General features: G+C 38.2%; 1 protein-coding gene across 1 annotated transcript in view; it reads left to right on the top strand.

Annotated features, from left to right (window-relative positions):
• The first annotated feature begins 1,857 nt into the window (after positions 1-1,857).
• The window catches only part of LOC134666050 (polypyrimidine tract-binding protein 2), a 652,404-nt gene continuing 626,621 nt past the window's right edge, over positions 1,858-27,640 (top strand). Inside the window, exon 1 of the mRNA XM_063523157.1 lies at positions 1,858-2,547. The gene's annotated coding sequence lies outside the window, so the exon portion shown is untranslated. The remainder of the gene's footprint in view (positions 2,548-27,640) is intronic.

Below are 27,640 nucleotides of genomic sequence, written 5' to 3'. Positions count from 1 at the left end.
AATACATTTTGTTTTAGTTACCATTTAAGTGATTGTAATACCTATCTACATATTCTTTTTAATGACATTTATAAAAGAACAAAAGTACGAGTTAGCGGCTAATCCTTGATGGTGCAAGTGGCCCTTAATTTAAAAATACCTTTTTCTTTAACTAAGTGGCAGCATTTTGTATGCATGTATACATTTTTGTATGCATTTGTAAGCATGCACATAAGGTGAGATTCAGTCATATGTTACACCTTGCACCTGCAATAATATGTTACTCTTCGAAGGCCGCAAAAATATGTGACACGCTCTTATGGCTCTACAAATAAGATCGTGTTGTTTTTGCGGCCTGCGTTGTGTAACATATTATTGCAGGTGATTGTATAGAATAGGGAACTCTATCTATCCACCAAATAATTATAGAATACTGACAAAAAAATCGACAAGAAAATTTAAGTCGACCCATTTACCCGTGTGAATCTTGCTGCGTGTTAATAAGGCGATAAAATGTAAACATGTCTTTAACGTCGACTGTACATTATGGCAAACTTTATGATGTGATGAGGGTCGTAAGATTTGTAATGTTACATACTATTAGATGTTAAGGATATCTCGAACGGATCTTAGTTTTATTTTTAAATGTTTGACAAGTGACAGTTTAGTTTTGCCGCGCTTTTGGAAAAAGAATGACATTGACAGCTGGATTGAGAAATGAAACGGTCGGTGCATCTAAAGATTCAAGTTGTTAATTATATTTAACTAGAAAGTGGAATAAACTTTTTGTAAGTCACTCGGTGTTTTTGTGCCATTCCTATTAATACTCAGTGTAACCAAAAAGAATTTAGACTACTTAAAATAATATTGTCAAAGTAAATTGTGTACCTAGTCAGTACATTTACTGCCATCTTTCGACGCAAATGATTAAAACTTTTAGAACGCTATTTGACTTTGATTCTTATTTGTTCTCTCTCATTGAAAGAATAAGTATCAAAGTCAAATGGCGATTACATTACATCATTACCTTGCCAATATTACTCTATTTCAAATTCTCTTTGGTGTAACTCAGAAATTTATATTAGGTATTACCTACTATCGTATTTTATTTTCAATAAGTAGACAGGTTAATTAGTATGAATACGAGCAAATTAATCCGAAGCGTTAATTGAATTTACGAGTGTTCAGTATTTTGTTTTGCGGAGTAGGTATAATTGAATATGGACAAAATATAAACTCTACATATGTATAAATATAAACAAGTCAAGACTAATTTTCGTTTTCTACTCTATCTTTATGTTAATTTATTCAGTATGAAAAAATATTAACCCTTTGTTTGACATAAAGTTTTAAGTCATAATTGTATCCAAATCAAACTAATCCTGAAAAGTCACGCGTTTCTGAAAAAAACAAATTATGACTAATGAAAATGCGGACAAACAATAATACATTATGACTAACTTTTTGGGAAACAATAGAGACCCAAAAATATTGAATAGAATATCCTCGAATTAAGTATAAATTGACAGACAAGAATGACAGCTAACTAATACATATAAGTACCTACTGCAAATAGCCAAATGACGTAAAGCTCCATTGAAAATGAAGTAATAATGGAAATTAGAGCTGTAACTAGTGGACGGCCAAGAGCCGTTTCGCTCATTGAATCTCGGAGCGTGTCTGGCCGACGCACGTGTTGCTAATTGAATACCGCAAAAAACTACCTAAACAAACAGTTGGATGCTGTGATCTGGGATCTCCGATCCACCCCTGGCCACTCGAGATTTTTTAACGTTGCTTGGGTATACATTTTTTTGATAGCATGTTGTGGGCGCGGAGGCGCGCGGCGCCGGGGCGCGGGGCGGGGTCGCGCGGCCTCTCTGAGTCGCGCTAGGTTAGTACAGCGCTCTGCACGAGTGACGGACGCCCGGCTTTACGGCCGGCGATTTTAGTATTCTTCATTTATTTTCTTTTTGTATTCGTTTAATTTGTGAAACACCCCGGAAACATGAAACGAGTGTCCCGCGAGTGAGTACCCAGTGTTCAAAATATACCGGTGTTTTATTTTGACAGTGTCACGTGCGGAGCCGAATTGTTACCGGTTCCTGAGTTTCGAAAAGTGTTTATATACGCACGCGGCCTTCACTTGCAGGTAGCGAATGCGATAGTGTAAAGTTTACCGAATTATAAGATTTACAAGTGCGAAGAGTTCTCGTGGGAACGCGAGGAGTTCAGTGTTTCGCGAACGCAAAGTTCGCACGGATTTGTTCCAATAGGATTCCGCTCGGAAACTAGTGGTGAAGTTACAAGTTTACGACATAACCTTTCGAACGAGGCGCGTGTTGCACAGGCATGCGCAGTTCGGGTCTCTAAAATTAATAATAGAGGCTCATAATTTTATAAACAAACCGTGTGCGTGTTGTGTGGAAGTGTAGTGCCGCGCCGCTAACTAGCGACGCACGATTCGCCGGGCGCGCGACAGCCGCAAAAATTTGAAAATCGGAGATTAACCGTTCACCTGTGGGAATTGGTGTTTTACCTGCGCGCGCACTGAACTTCTTTACAAAGGTGAGTTGAGTGTGAAATGTGAATGCATTGCACCTGCAGCGATAAAAAGTCACATCATCGTAAAACGCGTTCGTTTTCGTATGCGGCCGGCGGCGCGCCGTGCCGATCGCGACCTCTGTTTGTTTTTTTGCTGGCCAACCAGTTGCTTAGTCTTTGGATGGGTCTATTGTGTGACGTCACCGCAAGCCCGCACTGCGTCTCGTTCTCTCATATGGAACGAGAGTACGAGACGTCTCGAGAAATTCGACTCTGTAGTCTTTACTCGAGCGACTCGGCCCTGTGAGAACATTGCTTTAAGTTTTGAAGGAGTTTTTCGAACTTTTTCGGTATATAATGAAGTCAAGGTTAAGTTACTTTGTGAGGGATTAACATCCAAACGCCACTCGCAGCCATTTGTTTGGTTTCCTTATCTGCTTAAACATTGTTCGAGCAGTTTTAGGTAATGAGGTGTTATATCAGTAGGTTCTACTCTACGACTTTTTAGTCTACTATTTTCTGTGTTTATTTTATTATAAGCCAGTATTCACATAGGTACCTATAGGTATTATTGGTAGGTAGATAACTAATAGGTAACCGCATTTTTTGTTAATATATAGGGATTTTGTGTCGAGATTCATAATTTTAGTAAAACTACAACTACTGCAAGGATTAAATGAATAATGTATGGGCAGCGGAGTAATCTCGCATCACAGATTACTTTACATAGACAGAGCATACGGCAGATCCAAGATGACAAATCTTTCATAGAATACGACAATTGGTAATAGTCACGTGACTTTTCATCATCTGTCATCCCGATACTTTTTTACTTTTCGTTTGGCGTTTGTCGATATAAGATTGTCATATTGGCTAGGCCCCCAGGTCACGTATTTACCCTATTATATGGAAGGGGGTTTCATGGGATCCACGAGGTGTATTTTAGCCTAAAATCATTCTATTTTCACTACGTGTATATGTCGCAGTCAAAAGTGTGAACTGGTCAAAAGAACTTTTAACCGACAAAAACAGGCAAAACTGCTTTTGACTGAGCATGTTGGTCAAAAGTAGTTTTACTTGAAACCTGAAAGCTGCAGTCAAAAGTGTGAAGTTGTGAACTGGTCACAACTTCACACTTTTGACTGCAACATATACCTATATGGGCAATAAGGTCGTGTATACATATATTTTGCCACTTTTTTCGTATCGATATTTTAGGACGTGACTGTACTATTGTTTTCGCTATAAGCCCGTCGTAAATCTCAAGACGAGCTTTATGTTTCAACAAGAGTACTTGCTGTATGCTCGTAATAGCGATGTGCCGTTCTCGAAATTTTCCCGAGATCAGAGAAATCTATCGGAAACGTTCTCGGAAATTTCTCGGAAATGTCCTCTGAGAGATTTACCCTTTCGTCGCAAAAGCGATGAATTATTTTGTTTAACCGGTTAGTGTAGGAGATAACACAAATACCATGGACACTTAAAATAAAAGCAAATACTAAACCAGCAGTATAAAACAACACATAATCGCCCAAACAAGTTATTTGAGGCAAAAGGTAAAATCTTAACAAAAGTAATATATCATTCCATTAAAAAAAAAGATTGTTCATAACTTATTTATGCTAATAAGAGAACGTTCTCGAGAAAGTTGGAAATTTCCGAATATTTCTTTGAAAGTAATTCGTAAAAACGAGAACGTTCTCGTCGGCACATCACTACCTCGTAGGGATTGAATGAATATTTTATGGTTGCGGAGTCTCACACGGGGCCAGAGTAATCCACGTGAGTTCCCACCTTGTCTAGATTTAACTACCCAAGTTAAATCTAGACAAGGTGGGAAAGTACTAAATAATGAGCTGCAAGTTCACACCTGTATAGTTGTATAGATATACTTAAACTATGAACTTCTCAAACTCTTGAGGTTATTTATTCTTCATCTTCCTCGCGTTATCGCGGTCTTTTGTCATGGCTCACGAGAACCTGGGGTTCGCTTGACAACTATCTCCAGAATTGGATGCTAATAAGAGAACGTTCTCGAGAAATTCGTAGAGACGAGAACGTTCTCATCGGCACATCACTAGCTCGTAGGGATTGAATGAATATTTTATGGTTGCGGAGTCTCACACGGGGCCTGAGTAATCCACGTGAGTTCCCACCTTGTCTAGATTTAACTTAGGTAAGTACTAAATAATGAGCTGCAAGTTCACAACCTGTATAGTCGTATACTTAAACCAAAGACATTATGTAACTTCGCATAAGATGAATAAAGTCTAACGGTTCCGTCACACAGGCGCGTTTTCCGGGCCCCCGTGAGCGTTTTAATTATGTGTAAAAGCGGCGCGTCCCGCTCACGCCCCGCCCGCAAAACGCGCCTGTGTGACGAAACCTTAAGAAAAAAATGTGCCTCGAAAATCAAGAAAAAGCCATCCTCGGATAGATGGCGCACACACCTTTAGCCTATTCTCGGCTAGATGGCGTGACGACTTTTTTCATATTTAACAATTTTAACACATAAATATCAGTGAATGAACATGGGTCAAAATGATATAAAAATAGTAAAATAATTTATCTATATAAATATATTCATTTTTTTGATAATTTTATACGTGTTTATTTTGAGTTATAGTCGTGTGTCGATAGATGGCAGTAAATTTACAGTGACTACAACATTTACTATGACAGGACCCCTATACTATTCTTTTTGCTTAAACTAAGAATTCTCAAACTCTTGAGGTTATTTATTCTTCTTCTTCCTCGCGTTATCGCGGTATTTTGTCACGGCTCATGAGAACCTGGGGTTCGCTTGACAACCATCTCCAGAATTGACGCATTTGACCTAGTTTTTATGAAAGCAGCTGCCAAGCTGATCTTCCAACCCAGAGGGGAAACTAGGCATTATTGGGATTAGTCCGGTTTCCTCACGATGTTTTCCTTCACCGAAAAGCGACTGGTAAATATCAGATGATATTTCGTACATAAGTTCCAAAAAACTCATTGGTATACGAGCCGGGGTTTGAACCCGCGACCTCCGGATTGGAAGTCGCACGCTCTTACCGCTAGGCCTCCAGGGCATCAAAAGAGCCCTTTATATATGTGCAGATGATGAAAAGAACATTTAGAATTATATGGTAAATAAAGGCTAAAAGCATCTCTTGAACTTGAAGGTATTTGTTCATTAAGATAAGATCAAATCTTGAGTTAGTCGAGGTCAATGATACGAGTCGAATCGGTTTTTAATCTTAAAGTTCTTACGTTGGTTTTGAATTATGATTCACATTAAAGTCAAGATAAACAAACATTTTGGGATAATCGCATATACAAGAATCGACCTAATATTCAATACAATAAGGATTGTGTTCCTACTATAGACACTAGACGACTTTCCGGGATTCGAACCCAGGACTACCGCTAACACCCGCACACCGCAAACTCAGTCTGTATGGAAAGTCCTGTCTGGATATAAACATTTTTGAAAATAATTCGACACATTTTGATGTAATTATATTATCAACCCTTTATGGTCCAATGCTCCTAGCATTTACAAAATTTTATTGAACTTATTTTTCGCTCAGATACACTCCAAATGCGACATGCTGACAGAACCAATAATTGACCGACCCCTTCCACACCCAGCCATCAATAGACCCATCACGGCGATATTCTATTTTATAGCTCATCCGACGTCCACTCAACAAGTGTCCGTTTACGAGCTCACCAAACGTCGTAAACGCTTTGGGTTCAAGTGAGAGATACGACCTTTTGAACATAAACGCGCTAAGCAAAAGTCGGGGAGTAAACATTGAAATTACGTTTTATAGCGATGTGCAACTGTCATACACCGTGGGCCGGAATAACCTACGAACTATGTATTTCAGGGCGTATTTCGGCTGTAGAGTGTAGAGGAACACGAAACTTTCGGGAGTTTAATTATCCTCTTTTCTATGTATGATAAAGATTATTACCGTAATTTTTCGTTATCATATTAATTTATTCATAATATTAAAAATATTACACGTCAAAGGTGTTATATTAATTAGTAAGTCTATGACAATTCATTAATACAATTATCATAAATTTAAGTAAAATGGTGTCTATAATTCATAATTACTATCTGTTCTATGTTGATTTCTCTTTTTTCTGTTAATCGTTCTTGTCCTTTGTTAGTTTTAAGTGAGGTGCCAACTGAAAAGCAGTCACTACAATAGCATGCCAGTTGCTATTATATGTATTATAATGAATTTAGCCAAAGATTTGATGACGTATTAATTTTGGTTGATAAAGAAATGCCATATGCCATACCATAGGTTTTTACCTATAACTAAGTTACTTATTTACTACAATTTAGGAATCATTATTTACTTATAATTAAAAATTGTCATCTTACTCGGGCCCACCTTGTAAATGAATATTTTAAGTAGAATTATAACTAACCTCTCCTAACTTTTGACCTCGCATGCAAAGTTACGTTAAGGTTATGATTCTAATAATACATTAGAAACCTTCTTACGCTCGTGTTGCATCATCTGACTCATCTGAGGATTGCTTTCATAGAATCAAATGCCATCCATTAGTGCCATTACTTACATTACGTAAACTTATAGGCATTTGTGTCTTTTCATCACAGAAGGATCGTTACGGTTCAGGTCCTTTCGATCTGAAATTCCAACAAAAATTCTGATGAAAAGGACCTTAGTGTACATGAAGCATAAGGACCCTTCTATGCTGGAAAGTCACATCTGCATGTAGAGCCACTGTAAAGAAGCATAAGTGATAAAGCAGTATTAGAGCTTTAATTTTAACGAAAATGGAAAGGAAGTTAGCTTAAGGTTCCGTCACACAGGCGGGTTTTCCGGGCGGGGCGTGAGCGTTTTATTAGGTATGTAAAAGTGGCGCGCCGCCCTCACGCGCCGCCCGCAAAACGCGCCTGTGTGACGGAGCCTGTAATTTTACGAGGATGCGTCATTTTTTGCGTCACTTTTTGTCACCGAGGAAATTGTCTAAAAGGCTATTCATATTTAAATGAATATTACGGATATTCATATTTGTTCCACTAGAATTATAATGGGCCTCAACCTCAAGTTAAGAGTACCTATAAGTTGTTCTGTAGTCTGTACCAAATCGATGATTTTTGATATAATATAATACCATGACAAGTGTCGTATCGGCATAGATAGTTATTTTGTCCCGTCAGCCAGGGGACAATATATAGTTAGAAGAACTGTTGTGCCATGAACTAGCATGCTTGGAAGTTGAAAGACGAATTTAATGTCTCCTCCACACGATGGGCCAACGCCGGCCACTCCAAGGGACGCAGCCATGCGGTAGAATGAGATAGCAATATCACTTGCTCCCTCTAACGCATAAATGCGTCCCTTGGAGTGGCCGGTGTTGGCCCATCGTGTAGAGGAGCCATAACGAATTGAGTACGCGGCGCGCGGCTATCGTGACCGCTGCTCATACACTGAGGGCCTACCGCGAACCACGTTCGACGTGTTGAATCTCCGTCGCACTTGTAAATTCTTCCGTAAGTATGACAGGGAGGCAACACGTCTACCGTAGCTCGAGGTAGGCCCCCTGTCCGTGCTTGAAAATGGAAAAAAAGTGGTGTTAAAAGTTAGCTTAATGATAATGTGGTTGTAACTAGTGATGTACCGACTATTGATTTGGCCGACTAGCCGACTAATCGACGCTCGGATGGCCGATTAGTCGGTCGGCTAGTCGGCCGGATCATTAGTTTCATCTAAGTTCGGTTCAGATGCTCATAAAAACACCGTTTTACCCCTTTCGTCGCGCTATTCGTCATATTATAAATAAAAACACTGAAAAGTGAAATAAATAAGAAAATCCTAAGGCATTTCATACGACAACCGGACAAGAAAGCGACCAAGCGGTCAATAATTCGAACAAAAGTTTTCGTAAGCACCCTAAATATGAATTTGGGTAAAATAGGTGAAAAGCTTATAGTAAATATTTGCTGTTTATTTCTTTTTGCCCTGTTTCTCTGTCACTTATAAAGTGCCGACTAATCGGCCATTTTTGCCGACTAGTCGCCGACTACAAATGAGGCGGATAGTCGGCTTTCCCGACTAGTCGGTACTTCCCTAGTTGTAACAGATACTCTCCAAAAGGAGTCGTATTAGAACTCCGTTGTCTTGGTAATCGGTTCAAGGACGTCTTACTCGTGTCTCCACAACAAAGAATGAGAACCATTCATATCGACACCCAAATTGGGAGTTGAATATGTTTATCTTATGATCGCCCGAAGCTTTCAAATGTCAATTATCACATTACACTTACCGGCTGACTTAACTGTCGATTGGAGTTTTCTATCAAGCTCCCAGTCAAGTTAATAAGTAGCATTATTAGCTATTAGTCGTCTGTTCGCCAGTTTCGAGCTAGACTGCAACATGACGGGCACAGTCTAGGCGGACGGTCTGGAGCGCAATACGTGTCTATCAGGATTACGTCTGCGATACAATAAATCTGGAAAAGAACCGTAGTTAAGTTCTTTGCTAATACTGCTAAAATCTCAAACACATTTATTTTAAATTTTAGGCAGTAGAGGCTGCATTGCTGCAAGAAATTATAATTTTCTAGGACATCGGCATTAAAATGGTCAATTACTTCCTCAATGCTGTGCTCCGAAATTGCTGTCAAATTTAGTACAATGTGCTTCATAAAATAAACTTATGAAATTGACAAAACACTCATGGGTGTATTACTCAGTAGGGTACTCTAGTTAATAGTGCGCTAGACGATTAATACGAGTAGGTACCTAATTAGTAATTAGGTGTTAGCTGTTAGTCTGTTCGCTAGCTTCGAGCTAGACTGAGTAGACTGCAACATGACGCACAATCCAGGCGGACGGTCTGGAGCAATATGTGTCTATCAGGATTACAGCTGCTATGTACAAGAAATCTGGTAAAGAACTGTTGGTACTTGGTACCGTAAGTTCTTTACTAATAGGTATTATGTATGTATAGGTAGGTATGGCGTCACTTACTACGCAAAGGTAGAACAAATCACGGCGATCAGTGGTTTGGAAAACTTAAGGAGCGTCGTCTAAAGAGACAACAACCGGCACCTCCAGCCAACGCCAAATTTACTTGTGACCGTTGCGGGAAGCAGTGCAGAGCCCGCATCGGTTTGTTCAGCCACAAGAAAAGATGCGACTCTCGGAATACACAGCAGCTGTAATAAACATCTGAAGAAGATGTAAAGGCCAATGATGAATAGGTATTAGGTACCATGCTCTAATCTCAAACACTATTAAACTTCACTACACCTTATAAAACAAATTCCCCTGCCCCGTTTGTCTGTTTGTGTGTAACATGTATGTTCGCGATAAACTCAATAACTTCTGAACGGATTTTCACGCTGTTTTCACCTATCAATAGAGTGATTCTTGAGGAAGGTTGAGTTGTATAATTTTTTAAGGTTTTGTGTAATCCGTGCGAAGCAGGGGCGGGTCACTAGTTCATTACATTTATCTCTCCTATTATTGTGTCAGGACTGTCAGGTAAAATAAACGACACCGACTTCCGCAATTTGATCTTGCGAATGATTTGTTGCGAAATTGATTTGATTTGTGGCATTCCGTATATTGGCATGACGGAATTGTGATTCACCTTAATTGTTCCGTTAATCAAGTTTGTCCGTTTGTTCGCACATGTGGTTTCGATGTTGTGAAATTCTACTTCCCGATTGGAAGCCTTTGCGAGAGGTATTTCTTGGCCGATATGATGTCAATCCTGACTTGATACCTACTTGTCATTTCAAAACGGGAGGTAAAGTTGATGAAATATATTATGACGAACGTGTTCGAGAAATAGGATCACTTTATATTTCGTCAACCTTACCTAAGGTAAAAGTTATTTCGAACGAAAGGGTCACAGTGTGAATGTACATCTTTAACCTACCTAACGTCAAGCAGGTAAATAACGGCAAGATTAAAATAAAAGGTGATACGCTGGAATTTGAGGACCGAACTGTTTTCCTGGGAGTCACTTTAGACTCCAAACTGCAATGGCATGCACATATAGGCACTCTAGCCGGAAAACTTAGTTCAGCAGCCTATGCAGTGAGGAGAATCAAACAGCTGACAAACGTAGAGACGGCCAGGCTGGTATACTATAGTTACTTCCATAGTGTTATGTCTTATGGAATTCTGTTGTGGGGAAAAGCGGCAGATATTCAGACAATATTTGTGCTGCAAAAACGAGCTGTACGTTCCATCTATGGACTGGGCGCTCGAGTATCCCTAAGAGAGAAATTCAAAGAAGTTAACATTCTTACCGTTGCATCTCAATACATACTAGAGAATATTATGTATGTTCGGAAAAACATCCACGAATTCAAGGTTAACAGTGATATCCATAACTATAACACTAGAAACAAACATAAACTTGCCGTGCCCGCCCACCGCCTCCGTAAGGTTAGTACGTCTTTCGTCGGGAACTGTACACGTTTTTATAACAAAGTCCCCACTGATGTAGTGAATTTACCACTTCACAAATTTAAGTCGCACATTAAGCACTCCTTGTTATGTAAGGCGTACTACACTGTAAATGATTTTATAAACGATAGAGATGCTTTTAAGCCGGTAGCTTGATTGGTTTCATTAGTATAATAAGAATTAAATAAATATTGTTTTTTTTTTACACTGAATTAAATATGCTAGTGTCCAGTAGAATTGACACATGAGACAATGATGTTCTCGCTTGATTATATTGTTTAATTTAATTTTAGTTTTGGACACTTGGAGACCTTATACATCTCTAAGTACATATTTATTTATTTGATTTTTATTTTTGATTGTACATACTTACCTATATTTTTAATGTTTCTGACACTTAGAGACCTTTACATCTCTAAGTCAACTTAGGCTAGTAATTATGTGAAGCTATATTACTGTCTTTTTATGTAACATATGAGCACAAAATGCCGTGTCTTACAGCTACATGTTATTACTATTTTAATATTAATATAGGCCGGTAGCTTGAACATGTCATGCTCGCTTAAAAGTCTTTGCTTACGGTGGCGTTGTTGATCGGGTCGCCACTTTCCCGAATGAAGGTTGAGGGAGGCGATGGCTGAGATACGCGTCATACTCGTGAACGGGTGCTGTTTGTGGAGACTGGTCTGTTAAGCTAACACGAGCTATTATACTTAGTAACTTTTATTAATTAATTACAGTGAGACGCCTCATTCTGTTCTCGTATGTTTCTTTTAATGAATGTATTAATTATACAGGATATTGACTCTTGGAGACCCTATACATCTCTAAGGATAACTTGATAAACTATATAATCTTATAGTTCTGACACCTAGAGACATTTACACCTCTAAATATTATAGATTTTTTGTGTGTGTTTTTTTATCTGTATTTTGTATGTAATTCGACATTAAGAGACCATATACATCTCTTAGTAATTGTAATACGTTAGATTGAATTGTTAGTTTTAATTTATAAAATTGTTGATGTTATTATTTTTGCTTTTATGTAAATTCAATGTTGACGTGTAAAAGTGCCCTTGTGGCCTATTTGCTGAATAAATGTTGATATTTGATATTTGATATTTAAATAAGATGATGATGATGATAGTCCATTATCAAAACTTAAGCTTATATTGTAGTCTCTGTAATTTCCCGTAACTTATTTTATGAGCCAAAATAAATAAAATAAAGTACGTGTCCATTTGTTCAACTAGCGTCGGAAAAACAAAATCAGCAGTATTTCCTCACACGATACTCTATGTCTCGCAAAGCCGACTATTAGTCAATACAAAGGCGTACAGATTCCGTACGTGGGTCTTTGTACGCGAATGATGCTGGAAAAGTGTGCAACTCTATTCCAGAGAGCTTCACCGAGATATGCGTAGGGTTACCACTTACCAGTTCTGATTTTCCTATCCTCTCCAGAGTTGAGGAGTAGTAGGTTAGCGTGGTATGGGCACGTAATGAGGGATGAATGCTATATAGGCAAAAGAATGTTAGATATGAGAGAGAAAGGAGTGAGTGCCGGAAGACAGAGGAGAAAGGAAAAGAAAAACATGTTGTGCCGACCCCACATAACGTGGGATAAGCGCAGGGAGAAGAAGAAGAAGGGAGAAGTTGTGATTTTCCTCCTTGCGTCGTATTCCTCAATATTGAGGGTCGTGACCTCCCTTTTGTATCATTTTCTTACGATCTTTCTCCATCTGTTTCTGTCTTTGGCGGTGTGGAGCCATGTGAACTGTGGAGTCAAGAGCGGTGCGGATTTGGTCACACCAACGTATTGGACTGCGTCCACGTCCAGGCCTTCTCCTATCCACTTTGTCCACAAAAAGCTTTTCTTGCTATATGTCTGAAGTATTCAAGGACTCTGCGGAGACATTCGGATGACAGCCGCGACGAGATCTTGAGTTCTCGCAGTATGGAGACGTGGAGAGAGTTGTGATTTTAGGGACATCTGAATTCAAAACTATTTAATAAAAAAAATCCTGCGCTATATGCCAACAAATCCATTTTATGCCAAAAATGATTACATCATTTTGGAAGTCCGTCAGTAGACATTTTAACAATGTTGGCGCGAAGAGTTGTCCTCCCGTATAAAATGCGAATTTCGCGCCTTTTTCCACTGACAAAGTGGGTTTGCCAGAGTATACCCGTAAAATCATAGTTTTTATTTATTTATATTTATATGAGCCTAGAGTGTCCCACTGCTGGCCTCCCTCCTCCCTTTCCACGTATCCCTGTCCACCTTGACCCGTCTCCCACCAGTTCCTATCAAAGGCGTCAAGGTCATCTCGCCAACGCCGTCGAGGTTTGCCGCGACCCCGGGTTTGATGTGGGACCCAGTTGGTTGTTGTTTTAGCCCACAAGTTATCCGGCATACGGCAAACGTGTCCCGCCCAGTCCCACTTCATCATAGTTTTAGTAAACTTTATTTACAACTGGTAACCCTGGTAGACGGCTCAGGCGAGTCGCACGTAATGCGCTCGATAATATATTCAGATCGCATTTGTTCGCACAGCATAGGTACTAAAATGAGGTTTGGTTATCCCCTAGAGCTATGATATATTATGTCTTCGCCTTGAGCTTATATATATACATCGGTGAAATGGAACGAAACACAAATCTTTGTCAAATTCGGTAAGAAATAACTTAGACATTTCTGGTTTCTGGTTGAATTTTCAAAAGACGTCTCGAGAATATTATCTTGTATTTTTTTCTAAAACGAAGAAAATTTAAATAAATACTGTGCAATCAATTGTATCACTAGAGTTAGACCGTAAAAAGTCTGCAGCGATTTTGATAGCCCACGCAGTGCAAGTGTCATTTTAAACGTCAAACTTCTATGAAATTATGACGTATAATAACACTTACATTGCGTGGGCTATCAAATCCGCTGCAGACTTTTATTGATGCGACTATAACTTGACTGGCACAATCAAGACGCTTTCAATAATGTATAATTCAATGCCCAAAAATGTCTCGGTAAGTTGCTAAAAAACGATATTTCTATTTAATTCGACACAAATATTAAAATAATCTCGATTGTATCTTTCATTTCATTTCAAGTACTCTTCTAAGATATATGTTTAAATGACATCAAAATTATAAAATATAAAGCTTAAAACTATCATAAAATCAATTGACTTCATTTGGTTGCGCTCCAAAATCTGACTCACTCATGCGCTGAATGGTCCGGAGGAAGTACTTAGCCATTCATTTCATTCGTTCTGAATGGGCATTATAGGGGCTCTCTCATACTTGAGCCCGCATTCACCGTGTAGGACTTGTAGGAGTGTGCTGCCTGTTAAGATCACTACATACGGTAGTTTAAAATAAATAGTGAAATGAAATACGGAAAATATAATACACAGAGCATATAAATAAATTGTAACCTTTTTGGTGTCCAGCTGAACTCCATACGCCGAGTAAAGCGATAGAAATATTTCCATGAAATAAAATAAAATGTAATGCTTCGAACCGCGTCAACCGGAAACTAAGGTCTTAATAACTGATTTGATGATGACATGATGACTAAAACCGCCATTAATATTCTAACAATGTTTCTGCATAAAAACAAGATTCGTTTCGTATTTTTCGCGGTGCCTTGCAAATATCGTAAATATTCTTATGCATATTATCTTGTTTATCGTTTGCGTTTGCTAACCTTTAACTTAGCCAAACTAATATGGCTATATTTTTCCGATTATCCAAATAAGAAGGTCAAGGCAAGCAGGGTCTGTTCAAACAGATACGGAATCTACTATCGTCCACAGTGTTTACTGACAATTTGTAATCCTTAATGCAAATACATAAGGTCCACATTTGATGTAGAGTTTGCTGTTAGTACAATCGACATCAGATATATTAACTTCAACTTTATTGTTATGGTTATAGAGGCTTTGATCAGATATTTGCGAACGCCTTGGCCGCTCCTATATATGTGATGGCAACTGCATAGCGAGCCTAAACAAATAACATTAATCTCGACTTGTGTACTCGTATAGATGCACTATATGTAAATTGACAAATACTTAGCCTTCGCTATGCGAAGCCGAGAGGCGAAACACAAGGAACTCACTATCACTAGCCATCGGTGGACCGTATGTCTTTGTAATACGGTCTATAAAAGGTCAGCTAATGGACATTGGTATGTGTAATATGTGATCATAGATAGAGTTACTGAACTTAAGTGGCAGTGGGCAATTGCTCATGGGACCGCTTGCTAAAAGCAACATACTAATTGACCATACAATAGACGTTGGTTGCAATATGGTTTATGATTCGAAAAACCAACTGTGTCAATGATAGCGTCAATAATATCAGATGAAACAACACAACAAAAGAATCTGCCACCCTGGAATACCTTACCAAATAGAAATATCTTCAATTCGAGTTAAAAAAATGTTGTTCAAGGGATTCATCCATTTTGCTAACTTCCGAACTAGCAAAGAGAATTAAGTGAACTAGTAATAAATATTTCTATCAATAAATTTTAATCATCGATCACGAGTTATTTACCACAAAGTAGTTAATGTTTTATATGATAAAATTCTAAGATGGTTTAATAGAGCGCCGTTTACTTTGATGCCGTATTCGCTCCAATTCATTTTCCTGAATACTTCCTCCAAGACTGCAGAAAATAATTTTGGCGACAAGGGGTCTCCCTGCCTGACGCCCTTCTTAATCTTAAACCTATCACCATGCCTTTCAGTCTTTATTGTCGCTGTCATGTCCTTGTAGAGGTTCCGTATAAGCCTTATATATTTTTTATGTATGCCTTGGTTCAGTAAGGACTCCCAAATTTTTGCGTGATATAATGAATCGAATGCTTTATTGTAATCTACGAATGCCAAATAATAGGGCATTTGGTATTCGTTGCACTTTTCAATCAATTGCTTTATTGTGTGTATGTGGTCAATCGTAGAACAACCGCTTCGAAACCCTGCCTGTTCCTTGGGCTGGTTCTCATCCAGTGCTTTTGTGAGGCGACCTAGCAGAATCTTTGAGAACACCTTGTACATAGATGACATAAGACTTATAGGCCTGTAGTTATTAATATTGTCTCTATTTCCTTTTTTGTGGAGCAAGATAATAGTCGATGATGACCATTGTGATGGTATTATTTCGCTTTGTATAATGTCATTAAACAACTCTATTAAGGTTTCAAAAATAGTTTCTGAAGTACCTTTCAGGACTTCATTCGTGATGCCGTCTTCTCCTGGCGATTTTCTGTTTTTCAATGTCTCTATGGCTTTGGATATTTCTATTTTTATTATAGGAGGGACCGGTTCTTCTTCTTCATGCTTGTCTAAATACGGTGTCGTAAAAGTAGTTGTATCATCATTGTATAACTGTCTGTAGAAATCGGTAGCTGCTTTTAGTATATCTGTCCGCTTAGTTTTAGTCTTGTTGTTTTTATGATTATTCATATTTGGAATCCACTCTGTATTTTCTTGTAATTCTTTCCAAGCCTTTTTGACTCCTCCTGTAGATTCAATGTGATGTATAAACCTTTCAGTTCTAATTTTTTCTCTGTGTTTTCTTATACTTATATTAATCTTCTTGCTTATACGTGAAATTTCTTTTCTATTCTTTGGTTTTTGCTTTTGGAGTGCTTGTCTTTCCGTTAGTAGCTTTCTGGCGAGCTCTCCGAGCTTATCTTTTTTCGTTGTGGTTGTGTTTAAGGTATTTTCTATATTTTGGAGCCCTTTTTCTAGAATATTGTATTTTTCTTGAATACTTGTTTTGCTTTGTATATTTAGTTTCAGATTCTTTTCTAACGGGTTTAGTGTTGCTTGCGGCAAAGGTATCCGTATTTCCTTTATGTTGTTTTTAATATGTTTTCGATATGGATTTAATTTGCAATTTTTTATCTTTCCTCGCACCATACGGTGATCAGTACTAAAGTTTAACTGGTTTATTATGCTTACATCTGCAAATATTTTTGGTTTGTTCGTTAAAATGAAATCTATAGCGTTCTTTACTTGCCCATTGGGTGATACCCATGTCCACCTTCTGCTAATTTTTTTGTTAAAGAAGCTATTCATAATGCATAAGTTTTGTTGCTGTACGAAATCAACTAACCTTTGCCCATTATCGTTTCGTTTTCCAGTTGTATAGGGTCCAATAAATTTACTTTCATTGGGATATTGATCTCCTATTTGGCTGTTTAGATCACCCATAATAATTATAGTGTTTTTTAGATTTTCGACTGTACATTTAAGGGCGTGATAGAAATCGTCTTTTACTTCTTTTTTAGAGCTCTCCGTTGGGGCGTATACTTGGATTATCGATGTACATTGCTCGTCTCCATGTAAATCTATATTTAAGATTGCTATTCTGTCGGAGACTCCTATAAATTCTCTAATTCTATTTTTTAAATGTTTTTCCGTGGGGCTCAGTCAATTTGTGTAAAAATGTCCTGTAATATTATTTATTTATTTATTTATTTATTTATTTTTTGACTAGGAAGCCTATTCCGTATCGTCCTGGTGTTACATTCTTTTTTTTTTTTTAATTTATTTAGGTAAACAAACAGTCACTACAAGAAAGGCTTAAATATAAAGTATTTTTAACACTATATACAGTATGTGTGACCAACACCGTTCACCACTTATTCTTGTAGTAAAGGATAAAATTTTCGTGTTCTTCAATTTTTTCTTCAGATCTACGAATTTCGCTCAGGCCAAGTACATCCCACTTAATATTAGTTAGCGCATCCTCAAGCTCATACAGTGATTCTTGACTTTTTAGCGTTCTTACATTTAGAGTCGCAACGAAAAGATCTTGTTTCTTCTTCTCTTTTTCCTTTCCTTTCAATGTATTGGGAAGTTTAGGGGGGTTTTGGTCTGTCTCCCCACGGTGACCAACCGTATTGGGGACGCATTTTGTTTTTGATTGTTGTTCCTTAATTGTTATTGTATTGTCTCTGTCTCCGATGTCTACTGTATCCTATGCATTTGTTTTTGGTGATGTCCCCGCAGCTGAGTTTGATCTGGCTCTCATATAAGCGAAAGGGTCGGTTTTTGTCAACTTAGCCGGGGCTACGATTGGTTTTTCTCTTTCCTGCTGTAAATTTGTGGGTGACGGCGAATTGGAAATATCGCGTTTCCTTTTTTCGTTTTCTTTTTGTTTAATAATAATTTTATTGTTTCTTATATAAGCTTCATGTCCCTTTTCTCTTTCTTGAGCAAGTTGTTGTTGCAAGATATTTCTTTTTTCTAGAGTTTCTTTTGTAAAGTCTTCGGTTATGTATGTGTTTTTGGGCATATTCTTCTTTTTCTTCAGGATATCAATTTTTTTGTTAAGGGTTGTGAGGGACATCAATATTGCTCTTGTTTTTTCTGCGGTTTTTATACCCAGTCTTTTCATCTCTCTTATATCATAGTTATCAATTTGGACATCCAGTGCCCCTAAAATTTCTACAATCTTGCTTTGTAGTTCTGGGTAATTTTTTTCGGTTTCTGGTATGCCATGTATTATTATATTATATTTCCTATTGGTATAATCGAGGTGGTTTACTTTTGTCTTCAAGGATTCAATTTCCAATTTTAGTTTTTTATTCTCTTCCACTAAGGGATTAAGTTTTTCATCCATTTTTTGCATAATTTTATCAGAAACAGCGTTTGTTATTTGTGTAGTTTGCTTCTCGAATTCTTTTTCCATTGCCTGTACTAAAATAGCAATATTTTCCTCTGAAATTCTTTCCGCCATTGCAAAAACTAAACGCCGTGTATAGTGCGTAAAACGGAACGTAAAGTTTAGTTTGTTAAGTTGGTGCAGTCAACCTGGCGCTAACTTCGTACAAGCTTGTTGTGTCGTTATATTTCTTTGGTTAACCTCAAAATATGATTGTACTCACTTATGTTTTTATTCCATATATACGAATAATTCAGTATGCACTTTATTCTGATATATTCTCTCTTCTTTCATGTGTATGTTGCTAGTTTCAAGGTAAGTTTGGTGATGTATTTCGTCCACTTTTTATTTAAATATCGAGGAGCACTTTGACATTAGTGTTGTTTATAAGACACCGGAAACGTAGTTCGCAGATGATCTTATAGTTATCTCTGACGACGTGAACCACCTACGCATTATGCTGGAACAACTAGTAGTGGAAAGCGAAAAAGTCGGACTTCAAATAAATACGTCAAAAACAAAGTTATTAACCAATCGATTCAAAATTCCGATACAAATTAATAACTACACTATAGAATATGTCACGGAATACACTTACCTGGGCCAAATAATATCTACTTCAGAGATCACATCTAAAGAAATACAAAGTCGCATTAACTCGTCATGGAACAGGTACTGGTCGCTGAAAGAAATAACGAAGAACCCATCAGTGCCACTTAAGTTAAAAAGTCGCATTTTCAACTCTTGTATCTTGCCCTGTATGACATATGGCTGTCAGACATGGGCATTAACAAAAGAACACACGAAAAGACTAGAAACAACACAACATAACATCGAAAGAAGTATGCTGAACATAAGGAGGATAGATCGTATCAACCTAAAGACAATACGTAGAAGAACACGTGTCAAAGATGTTTCACATACTGTCAAAAAATCCAAATGGAAGTGGGCAGGACACATACTTCGATGCAAGGAAGACAAATGGGCCAAAGAGTGACTGATTGGTATCCTAGGGAAGGAGGCAGAAAAAACCACAGACCGCTACGAAGATGGGAAGATGACTTCATTGTTATAGCTGGTGCCACTTGGCGAAGGAAAGCCCATGATCGGGAACTTTGGAGGTACTTGGGGGAGGCCTATGCTGGAAAGCAAGACAATCTTGACTCCGATGTCTGATAGCGCAAATATTGTAATAGTTTTTTTTTTTATATGTTATTTTTAAGTAAGACGTTTATATTATATTTTGTAAAACTAGTAAGATTGTTAAATAAAGGCTAATTGAAATTGAAATTGAAATTGAATGATAAAATTCAATAAAATAAAATGTATTACAAAGGAAATAATAGCAGATAGTCGGAAAGTGTTAAGCGGATTGATAAAGTACCTCGGTAAGTACTAAATTTAGCATCTCTAAGATGTTATTGAGTTAACATCAGTGTCGATATTCGTGGCAGTTCCTAGGCAGCCCCGATCCTAAAAGCTCACATATATAAGGATAGCAAGCCTATCTAAAGCGAGATGTAGAAGAAAAGATATTGAAGATTAAGGTACAAGTCGGAATCCGATCGCAGACGACAGCAGCAGACGACGTGTCGTCGCGTTAACGTCGTGACGTCATGTCTCTAACGATTTCGAACCTGACTGCAGAACGGCAGCACGATATCCAGTTGGTTCCGATTGAGAGTGAGAGAGGCAATACTGATTTGCGGTCGGGCGACAAGTGTCGATGTCGTCTGCCGCTCGACAACACGTCGCTAACTTCGTGTCGTTGACTACGAGTGGTATTTTATACACACGTCGACTTCTGCTGTCGTCTTCGGTCGGGCTCCAATCTTGTAGGATACCTCGGAAATATCTTCCTTATTTCAAAATACCTTTTTTACTATGATACATTATACTAACTAAAATAGACTGCCAATGCATAATATATCTTGAATATCTCAAATAGCACACGCAAGTCTGGATTAGAGTTTCGCCGTTCTCAAGAGCGTTCCGTTTTGTAATGGGAAAAGTTCTCGCTAGGGAATATTTAGACTGGATATTTGTGGGTTTACAGAAGCCAAGGAAATCAAGTGCAAAAGCTTTTGAAATTCCTACCTTTTTATAAGCTTTTATTTAGTTTCACCTGACCGTTGTCTGTCTGTCTGTGTGTAATCAAATCTTGCAAGTTAAATTTGATCCACTTCCCGGTTTCCAATTGAGGTGAAATTTTGCATACATACGTAAGTCGGGTGTCAATGCAATATTATGGTGTCATCGAGCTGTTCTGATGATGGAGACTGGAGGTGGCTATAGGAACTATGTAATAAACAACGAAACCTAATCGTGTTTGGGGTTTTTAGAATTGTCTCAATGAGCATTAGTTGCCTGTGGAAAGAAAAGTACAGTCAGCGATAAAAGCTTGTACCAAAAATGAAATATTTGTCAAATACTTATTTTCGTTAAAGATATAGGTTTGCTAGGTAGAAATACTGGAATGGTGTGATAAACTAAGAGTCGGACCAAGGCCAGCTGCATGGCATTTGCAATGAGAAAGTGTGAGCATGTCTTCATTAATGTGAAACTATGAAAATGTGAGGTTTATAATGACACTCTCCTTTGTCATATTGAAATCGGTAGTTTGGACGGACTCCATCGTGCTCCAATGTACGTATTTAAGATAGCTCCGAAACGAACGAACAGATTTAATTTTTGATTAAATGAAGCTATTTTTATTGATGTAAAATAAATCAAAATTCATTAAGGTATACGCAAAATTAGGGTAAACAAACATGTTGCCATTAACATTTAGGTTCAACTGCTGGTAACAGAAGGCGCGCCAATTCACGCAGAGCATAACCATACGAAATAATAACGTAACGACCATAACATCAATCTAAATTAAATACAGCTGTAACCATTACGACTTTTATGTTCGAATTTAAACTGTTGTAAGACCAACTAACATTGAATAACACACAGACAGTTTTAACAGACTTACTCGTATATAATGTTGGCAAGACGCATTTAAATTAAAAAAATCGGGGCATCCGAATTAATCGATGACATCACTGTCCGTATGTTGGGTGACGCCCGGATCCGGTCTATCGAAACTACAATTTTTATTACATTCTGAAATAAACTGGTTGGTCCCCTCGTTTTGGGGTATTTGAATGTGTTGGACAAGATTTGACCTCATTTGAGAATAATGGCGCATGTAGTAAAATGAGTTGTTACCACCAACCACCAATATGTATTAACTCACATTATAGACGGGTCTAACGCGAATTATATTCAATTACCTTTATTTACCGACGTTTCGACACAGGTTTCACTGGTCGTGGTCGCGGCTGACTGATTGTCCCAGCAAAATGTCAAAACAGAGATTTGTGCATCTACCCGACGAAAAGTGTATGGAAAAGTTTGGGGTAGACATCACATTTTCAAACCACCCACCACACATAATGTTAATTATTGTCAATAGTCCGACACGCAACACTCACAATATCCACGCACCCGTCCGAAGATAGATCCTTTGGCTTTAGCTTCTGTATCACTGGTTCCCAAGTTGGCGATAAGTTGAAACCATCCTCCCTATTAAAATTCCTGGGGTGTTTCTTGATTTCAATTGCTTCTCGCACAACTCGAGGATAATAATGGCGTTCAGTGGAGACAACTTTTGGTCTATGCAACTCAATCCAGTGATTTGTGCCAGATGTAAGAAGATGTTCGGCGATTGCGGATTTGTGTAATTGGCGATTTTTAACTGCCGCTATGTGCTCTTTCACCCTCTCTTGCACGCTCCGTTTAGTTTGTCCAATGTACACACTTCCGCAGCTACAGTCTATTTTGTATACGCCCGGATTTTGGTACGGAATGACATCTTTTGGACTGCGCAACAGATCTGCTACTTTGAATAACGGCTTGTATACAGTCTTGATGGAGAATTTCTTTTCGTCGGGTAGATGCACAAATCTCTGTTTTGACATTTTGCTGGGACAATCAGTCAGCCGCGACCACGACCAGTGAAACCTGTGTCGAAACGTCGGTAAATAAAGGTAATTGAATATAATTCGCGTTAGACCCGTCTATAATGTGAGTTAATATGTATTCAAAACGCGAAAGTTTAAAACACCAATATGTACCTAAAAATCTGGGAGCATGGGATTTTCTTATTTACGTGTTTATAAATGAGGAATTTTAGTCAGTGGCTTTTTCACTGCTGGACAACTGAATAGATTTTCTTGAAAGTCGGATAGCTTTAGTCCTGGTGGAAACAGAGTATTTTAGGAAATCAATTTACATCTTGGGTGAACGGAAAACGACATTAACGATTCCCACGCGGACGGAGCCGCAAGCACTGCTAGTAATTGTTATAAATGGGACATGCATTGTTACCGATTTATTTTCGTTGTTTTCTTTAAACACATTATGACGAAACTTTGCACACATCACTGTAGCTACACATATCTTACATCCATATATTACTATATATTCTCCATTTATTTATTTTTCTTCTTAGGCTAGGTCATTTATAACATGAATATAAAAGTAAAATACAAAAACACATAAAAAACAACAAAAAATAAGTATAAACACATTATAAAAAACCTAACCTAGGGTGCCGCCAGCAGCGGGGCAGGGCCCAAGCTGCCGGTGGTCAGGGCCGCAGAGAGAGGAACCGGCGGACTATCCGCGCCGTGTCCAAGATCACCGCCTTCTGCATCTGACCCTTGATCCAACCACCTAGCGAGAGTCTCTCAAGATGTCGGTCGAGACTCTTCGCTATTAGACCGTTCACTGAAACGACTATCGGGACAATGATCGTCGAATCAACATCCCACATAGCGGTTATCTCGTGAGCCAAGTCTAGGTACTTACTGGACTTGTCCTTCTCGGCTTTCACGAGATTCTCATCATGGGGGATGGTGATGTCAACGAGCACGGCCCGACGTTGCGATCGATCTATTATCACGATGTCAGGCTTATTGGCTACTATATATTATTATTAATATTATAAAGGCTAAAGTGTGTCTGTTTGTTTGTCTGTTACCTCTTCACGCTTAAGCCGCTGAACCGATTTAGTTGAAATTTGGTAAGTATAGAGATAGTTCGAGTTCCCGAGATGGACATAGGATAGTTTTTATGTCGGAAATTATCCCTGAAGATAGTGCAAAAGGAGTTGGAATTGAAAGAGTTAATGAATTGCCTAATAATTGAAGTAAGCAATGCGCGTATTGAATGATTGTTAGTAGCATTATCCAGGCGCTATACCTACTTTAGCTGCTGTCACTAATTCCACGCAGACGAAGTCGCGGGCAAAAGCTAGTTAATATATATACCGGACATGTAAAATACCGTTACTTTTACCAATAAATATCTGATTCTGATTCTGAAAGTATTCCCGTTCAATATTACGTGTTTCCACATTTTGAAATGATACATCTCAGGAGTGAACCGTCGCGTCGTCTTGATACACTCAGAGCACAACCCGCTACGTAAATATGTGGCGTTACAGATGAAACTCTTATCAGCTTAATCTAGTGCGGTGCGGTAGGATAAATATTTTTATTGACTGGGGCGGCACTCGTCAGGAGTGTTGATTTTAGACGTCCCCTTAGGCTTTGGTCTCTCGTACGCTGCCTAGAGTGGTTTATACCGATCTATCTCGCTTTACGATGACGCTTGGAGCGTCGGGCACCTACTGAGGCCTTCCTCAGTCACGCCTTTCGCTACTTCATAAATTTCATATCTGTATCTACTAGTAATCATTATGAAATTTATGAGAGATCGATGACAATCTTTCAAATCAGTTAATGATTGGTTTAGTAATGTTACTTTAGTAAACATTCCATTAAGGTCAATGTGGCTATTTCCGTCATAGGGGCTTTTCCGTCCACGAGTGTATATTTCTTTGATTTTCAATCGTAGGAAAAAAAAACCATTTGCTTTTGATTGCTGAAACTAAAAGCAATCGCTGCTTTGTCGATGTTGTATGTTCGAGAAAAACGCTAGTTGACGGAATTAGTCACATTGATCTTATTATATACCTTTAGCTTTAGGATGTTTAATTTAAATTGGTGATTAAAGCAAAATCGGAAACCTATTCAGTCAAATATATATAGATAATCCAAAATCGATGACATATGTAACTATACGAACGGGTCTAGCGCGATATGAATTCATTGTTTTTTACCTTTATCAAAGTATAATAGCTAATGTAGCGAAAAAAAATTATAGTCATGAATTTCACAATACAGTAGATCTGCTAAAAACGCCGATACTTATATAATCGCACGAGATGACTCGAATCATCTATCACACGATAAAACCGTCAATCGATATCTTGACATGTTGACAGACGCGAGTGATAACTGGACAAAAGTAACACCTTTAGATGGCTGATAAGTGATAACGGTGGGAGAACGCGTGATAAGAGTATTAGAATGTGTTAAATGAAAAAATAGCAAATAAAACGTCTGAAAAACTGTTACTCGTTTGCGTATCTTTTCGTATAAAACTTTTTTAAAGTCCTATAGGCCTACGAATTAATGTGTGTGTAAGTTCCTTAGAGGGCTGCGAAACACGTCCGACGTGTTGCCTCTCTGTCGCAAGTGTAACTTCTTACGTAAGTGTGACAAGGAGGCAACACGTCGAACGTGGTTCGCGGTAGGCCCTCGGTTTTTCATTTTAGTTTGACGTTTGTTCGTAGAGTTGTAGACAATCTGTGCCGCTGAGGTAACTCCATTCAAGGTAAAGCTATCCAATCTGTATGAAATACTCTACAGTCTACATATTCTGTGGCGAACAACACACGCACACCAACACCGAGATGTTTGTCTAGCATGCAACGTGTAGCCTAATGTGCGGTGTCATGCCTGACTAGGCAGAGCAGACACTTTATTGGCCAGACGGCCACAAAGGGCCGTTTCCGGCGCAGATGAGCACAAGATTATTGGTGTACATCGTTAGCAGATTAGATAAAGAGGCAGTTGACGAGCTTACTTGATAATTATTCTGTTCCTAAGTCAGAATCAAAGGTATTGGATCAGACTACGCGTCAAAAGTAGCTACCATTCTTTAATAGCTTAGCAAATAGATATATGTCCCTGTATGTGACAGGAGAGCTTTTTTCAAAAGGGCTTATTTCTCTATGAAAGCCGTACAAAAATAAGCCCTGTTGAAAAGATACTCCTCAGTTAGACTGTGACCATACTTTAAAACGCAAACTAAAGAGATATACTATTTGGAAAATATTTCCAGGGTGGCAGATAATTTTCGGGTGTTGTTTTATCCCCCTTATTGATGCTGACTGTACGTGTACAACTGTACATATGGCTAAACGGTGACAAAAAATAAAATTTATTTATTTAATCTTTTAAGTGGTTTTCTATGTAAGTTTACGACAGCTTTGAACTAGAATTCCAAACCTTGAACCCCGACTGAACACGTGTTGAATGATTTCATTTTAACTGTAAAATAATCGATTTTTGGACGCCATCCAAATTTTTCAAACAATATTCTTGCGGCTGGCATTAGCTATCACGGAGCGATATTTGATTCCAAGAAGAAAATTAATTCTAATTATAGAGCTTTAGGACCCGTCACTGTGACACGAATGTTTGCTTTTACAACTGAATGTCTTTGAAGAAATAAATATTTTGACGTGACATGTAACCGTATAATAGTTTTGTTACTTCAACAGAAATAAACGTCATATATCGCTTTAGTATGATTCGTCCATTGACTCCGATCGGCTTGTCCAGAAGATGTTTGACGATTTGCCACTGATGTAATTAAAGCATGAGTGTGTAAATAATTTTCAAGGCAAGGCTTAGTTTGCTCAGTAACTCTTCTCGCTGCCTATACATATATATACGCGTTAAACGCTCAAAATTATGAACCTCAACAATCTTCTATTTTCGACAGATTCTAGCTTTTCCGTGTTTAATAAAAAGTCGCCATAACCATAAATATTTGCGAACTGATTGCTAGGACGCATCTTTTTAACAGTACTTACTGAAAGTCTACAATGATTGTGTACTTGTGTAGTCATACTTACCTACTTTATCTACGGTTACTGTACCCACGTTAGTGAACTCGTGTGAGTTAAGGTTAACTAACGTAGTTGGGTTTTATTAGCGTAACTTCCATTTACAACTTACAACATAAATCCGTTTGCAACACGTACCTAATCATCCTGACAATTTGTTGCAATATCTCCGCTACTCAAAGGTTGCCTAAAACCTAACCTAACCTTTAAGACTGCCTACAGGATGTATTGTGTCCTGTAATTCTCATTTCATTGAAATGACAGCCATGTTTTCGGTGTCACCCTCCAGGTTATAGGGGGATTTTGTTATGTATGACATTGTGTGACCATACTCTGAGGGGTGAATATGTAGGTCATACTTATGGAGCCGATCACAAAAATAAAATCTGCTGTTCCATAGAAAACATTGACATATGATTCGCCGAACCGCAGCCGATTTCGTTTTTTCCATTTTCGGATTTGGCGTCATAGTAAGTTGTTCATATGACATAATAAAATCACTCTGTAGTATATTTTATTTATTTCGGCTACATCTCTAAATCTTCCTAGATTATTAAAAATCCGAACATCATCCCAACAGCACACGCAAATATCCGCCATTGTGAATCTTCAAAGATTACGAATTGCAAACGCTTATCGCTCACGCATAAGTTAATATGTGCCATTCTTAACCAAAAGGATACTTATTGCCTGTTATCGATAAGGCGACATTTTCATATAGCGTTTATTTAAAATCAACCTTATCAACAACCGACAATGTGTTACCTTTTGGCTAAAAACGTCACATATTCAAACCGGTAGACTGAAGGTCGTTTCTACCGTAGAAACGAACAGGCGCAAGATCAAAGAAGTGGGGGAATATTTAGATGCCTTTCCGTTTAATGCGGCATGTAACGTGGCCGTCATTTCGGACGATAACCGACACGGTGTGTGATTCACTAGCGATCCGAG

This window comes from Cydia fagiglandana, chromosome 7 (assembly GCF_963556715.1).
Source record: "Cydia fagiglandana chromosome 7, ilCydFagi1.1, whole genome shotgun sequence".
Taxonomy (NCBI): Eukaryota; Metazoa; Arthropoda; class Insecta; order Lepidoptera; family Tortricidae; genus Cydia; species Cydia fagiglandana.
Note: the sequence above shows the minus strand (reverse complement) of the source record. Positions and strands in the feature narration are given on the sequence as shown.